A 5,253-nucleotide genomic window follows, 5' to 3' on the forward strand; every position below is an offset into this window, starting at 1 on the left:
CCCGCCAAGGCCCTCCCTGGCCCCAGGCAGGCAGGGGTGGGGAGAGGCGGGGAGGAAGCAACTTACCCTCCCTCTTCTCCTGCCTCCTCCTGGCTGAATGAGGGCTGGAAGCAGGGTGGCCGGAAGCAGGGGGTGGGGCTTCATCATGTGCCTCGCCCCCTGCACCTCACCCGGGGGAACTGCATTCCCTCGCGTTCCCCCCTGAAATGACCTCTGATTGTTGTTAAAAATTCCACTAAATCAAAAGGTAAAAATCTGAACTCCGAACCAAACCAAACTGGATCATGTGGTTCATGACCCTGCAAACCTCATTGAAAGGGGGGGGGGTTTGCAGAAAGCCTAAAAAAAGATAAGGTAAGCTGTTTCGGGCGTTTTTTTTGAAACAATTGAATATAAAATGTGGACAGTGTGCTATTTTTGTGTTTCCTTACCGTTGCTTAGTACTTCCATTTTAATTGCATTGACTCCCTGGAGAATTGCCTATTAATTAATAGCAGATATGTATTTTCCCCTCTAGTTTCACAATTTAACCCTTTCTCTGCCACATAATGTTTATATCTTCTCTACATCCTCCTCCTGCCCTCCCTCCCATGCCCACAGAAGGCCTGAAATCTCCAGGGACAAAGGCCTTCAAAGGTACCCTGCCAGTTTCCACTTGTAGTAAAATGGACATCGCTCATGACTCCGGAGTGCCAGATGAGGAGAGGGAGGAGGATGTGGGTGCGCCTGAGGGTGTCCCAAGCTCATGTTATACCAAAGCACAGTGTGGACTGAACCATCAGGTTTCATTTAAAACCTTCTGTTATTGTGGGCTGCAGCCAGACTACAACCTGCGACTTCATTTCTTGTTGTTTTTAGTTTGCACTAAACTGTGTGCAAAAGTTTGTTTTGTACAAAAACAGAGACTCCTCTACAAATGCCATGATTTCTGCAGGGCTCTGTCAGTTGAACCCAGGCACCTATAGTTTCCAGACTGCAGCCAGCAACCTCAGGGAGAAATTGACCAGGCTGATTTCGCACTAGAGCTGCCTCGCTGTTGCGCCGCCGTTTGCCCCAGTTCAATTGGTCAATTTCACACCCGAAGCCGCGCGACTGATTTTGACCCGCGGCTTCGCCCGATTTCCCCCGCAGTTTCGTGATCCTGTTTTTTGAGGATCAACAAAACTGTGGAGGAAATTGAGCGAAGCCGCGGGTCAAAATCAGCCGCGCGGCTTTGGGTGTGGAATTGACCAATTGAACCGGGGCAAACGGTGGTGCAACAGCGAGGCAGCTCTAGTGCGAAATCAGCCCCATGGGTGTGGGACCTGGCAAGCCAGTGGGGCACCAGCATGCTGACATCATTTCTGGGGGGGGGGGTCCAGAAGTGACATAAGATGCTCTAGAAATTATAGCACTGCTATATCAGTTCTGGTTTTTACAGGACGTAATGCCAGTGCACCAGAGCAACACTGGTCCATGCTCCATCTCCCCCCACCACCCTGTTTCTTCCCTCCAGCGCTTGAGGTTCATCCAGGCAAAGCACCGGGATGCCAGGAGGTCTCCTGCTTTAGTGAGCGGCCTGACATCCCTACAGACAACCCATATCAGAAAAACAAATTCTGCTACCTTTTCCCACTTAAAAACACATCACCTAGTTTCTTATTGATTTATTGGGTGCATTTTTATCACATCCTTCTTTCAAGGAGCTCAGGGCAGCGTGCGTGCATTCTCCCCTCCTATGTTTTATCCTTGTGACAACCCTCTGAGGTAGACTGGGCTGAGAGAAAATCACTGGACCAAGGTCACCCAGAGAGCTTCTTGGAAAATGAGGATTTGAACCTGGGTGTCTCCAGTCTGAGACCAATACTAGATGCTTTCAACCATGGCATGAAAGGCAGAAATCCAATAGGTTACATCTCTTAACCAGTTTCATGAAAGGAAAAGCTGCACCTGCTGCGTTTCTGTTGGTTAGGAAACATTTGGCACGCCTGTTAAGAAAACTTCATCCAGCCAATGACCTCTCCCAATAGTTTTGAAGGGTGAACAAGGTTTAGGCTTTGCTCCACAGCTAAGCAATGAGCCCTAAGGAGACACCTTGAACTTATAAATGACTGTCTAGAAGGGAAATTCTGTTGGCTGCGGCATCTGCTTAAATAGCATGCAAAAACCACACCCAAACACACCCCACTCCCAATGATAGGCTATTTACATTACATTACTTCCTCACTGGTCACCTCCAGAGTCCTGGTGGGCTATTGTTCTGGATCTCCAAGCTCAGCCAGTTTCTGGTAGACAGTCCTGGAATGTTCCAGTCCTAATACATAACAGCAGGGCTTCCCCTGATGCTGGATCCAGGAGATATGGGACCACAGCAAGCTCCAGCCCCAGGTGCAGCAGTGCCACGCCGTGACACTGCGACAGTGGCAGGACTTTCCCGTCCGCAGGTCTAGGATAATTGGCAGGGGTGCCACAGAAACTCGCACCCCCAGTAAGGGTAGCCTGAGTGGGGTGCAACTTCCCTGCAGAGCGGGGGTGAGTGGGGCAAAATTATTTGCCTGGCGTCCCAAAAATCATTGGGCTGGCCTTGAACAATTGTCTGTATTGTGTATATGCAAGGTAAGAGAAAGGCCATGCGTAATGATTCCTTGTTTTATAAGTGTGTGTGCCTTTAAATGCTTGGTTGGAGTGCATAGTTAGTAGACTAGAGTGATTGAGAGAGACAAATGTGCTCTTGAGGTTCATGCAGGCAAAGCACTGGGAAGTCAGGAGGTCTCCTGCTTTAGTGAGAGGCCTGACATCCCTACAGACACCCCATATCAGAAAAACAAATTCTGCTACCTTTTCCCACTTAAAAACACATCACCTAATTTCTTATTGGTTTATTTGGTGCATTTTTATTCCATCCTTCTTTCAAGGAGCTCAAGGCAGCATGTGTGCATTCTCCCCTCCTATGTTTTATTCTTGTGACAACCCTCTGAGGTAGACTAGGCTGAGAGAGACAAAAAGTAAAGGAAAAACAGACAGTGTGTGTGATACATTAGATAGACATATTTTCAAGTCCCTTTATCCAAGATAGTTACAGAATAATCAACCTCATATTTTGTTCTTACTTCAATAAATCATCTTTTGTTCAAGTTTATCCCCGAATTTAGTTCTGTCTTTCCTCAGGACCACATAGATCCCTGAAAAGCCCCGACTCTGGGTCACCTTACCAGCAAAAGAAACAGAGAGAAGGTTTGGAAATTCTTAAATTCCTGGTGGCAGCAGAATCTACCCCATTTACAAAAGCAAAGAGAACATTTAAAGGGAAAACCAGTCCTCCCTAATAAGAGGACACCACACCATGTTTTCAGCTAGTTTGTGTTTTCTCCTTGAGCCAAAAGAAAAGGCTGGGTAAAAATATTTTAATAAACAAATATTAATAAAACTCCTTGCCAATGAATATAGTGATGTTCAGTACCTTACACAGCTTTAAAGGGACAAAGTCATGAAGCTATCTATCACTGGCTTTTAACAATCATGGCTAAATGGAACCTCCAGCTTCAGTGGCAGTATATCTCAGAATGCCATTAGTTGGAGACCAACAACTAATATTTCCCTTTTTAGGGATACATACTGGCTGTTGAGATAGTGGAGCATAGCTGCTGATTGGTCAGCAGCTGCTTACTGTTAACAATTCATGCTTTCATTTGCCTAACTGGCTGCGATGCTGGCAGCTTAGCAATGTTAGGCTCAGGTTGTCTGTATGGGAAAGGGCTAAAGGGAAGAGTTCCTAAACAGGAATGTAAGTGATTTACTACCTCTTATTGTTGTCCTTGGCACTTGGTGTTCAGAGGTACACTGTCTCAGAACATGGAGGTCTTCCTTAACCACATATCATGGTACTGCAGTACACATTGGGCCAGGAGTGGTAGTCTGTCCAAGGAGAAGGGAATCACTTTTCTTCCATCTCCTCAGTTTTGACTCCTTTCAAATGAATGCTGAAGCAACCAATGTGAGGTCAATGGGGCAAATCTGAATCTCAGATCCTATACCTGCCTTGTACTCAGCTGTGGCCATAATCACTCGATATGGATCAGGATTCTGTTTTTGACAGTAGCCACCCCGACTGCCTTAGAGAATGAGGGCAATATAGGAGGGACTGTGATCAGGAGTAGTGCTGTGTTTTACACGAAGAATGTTCCAGGTTCATTATTTGGCATCTCCATTTAAAAGATCGCAGGTGATAAGCAAGATCCTTCTGTGCCTAAGAGCTGTTGCCAGTCAGAACGGACAATCTTGAGTTAGATGGGCCAATGGGCTGATGTGGCATAAGTAGGGTTGCCAGTTCCTTCTTTCCGATGAGGAGGGGGCTCCTCTCTTCATTCAAGAGTCTTCAGCACATGCAGGGCACTTTAGGGGGCATTCTAGCATTTGAGAGAAAACTCTTTGATCACCATTGAGCTTTTTCCTCAAATGCTAGAGCAGAGGTGTCAAACATAAGGCCCCGGGGCCAGAAGCGGCCCTCCCATGGCTTTAATCAGGCCCACAGCTCTTTTCTTCCCCCCTCCTCCCCTTCCTGTCCTCACTCACACTGCCATTCTGAGTAGACCTAGGAGGGAGGGGAGAAGCTTGCAATACCCAGGAGTTTTATGTTCCTAGGCTCAAAGCATTTTATATTTTTAATTTATATTTTAGTTTCTTCTGTGATCCTTGTGCTTCTTCTTGATGTTTTATTTTTAAAATTGCATTGCTAAATCTCACTATTCCCCCACCTTTCCATTTTATGTAGGCATCTTTTAAGGGGGGGGGGATTTTCAGAGGTGTCAGTTATCAGAGATTGTTAAATAAACAAAATATCTCAAGAATTTTAAGCATATTTGTATTTTAAGTAAAAAAATATATTTAATTGTGTTTGTATCTTTTGTAAAGTTTATATCTCTGCTACATGGCATTACATTTTATGACACACAAAGCTTGGCCCCACAAAGTCCCATTTATGTCAGATCCGGCCCTTGTTACAAATGAGTTCGACACCCCTATGCTAAAGTATTCCCCCCCACACACAACGCGCCCTGCGCGATGACGTCACCTCCAGGTGACGTTATCGCGCCAGGCATGTCAGCATAGACAGGGTTGCTCAGGGGTGGGACTTCTTGCACCGGCCAGCTGAGCGGTGGCAGATTGGGTCCTCCAAAAGTGGGTAAGCCCCTGCCCCCATGGGGGGGGGATGGCAACCCTAAACATAAATGACTTCTTATGTTCAAGATCATTCCCCTTATTATGTTCTCAGCG

Source organism: Gekko japonicus, unplaced genomic scaffold (assembly GCF_001447785.1).
Source record: "Gekko japonicus isolate JY-2015 unplaced genomic scaffold, Gekko_japonicus_V1.1 scaffold4818, whole genome shotgun sequence".
Lineage (NCBI taxonomy): Eukaryota > Metazoa > Chordata > Lepidosauria > Squamata > Gekkonidae > Gekko > Gekko japonicus.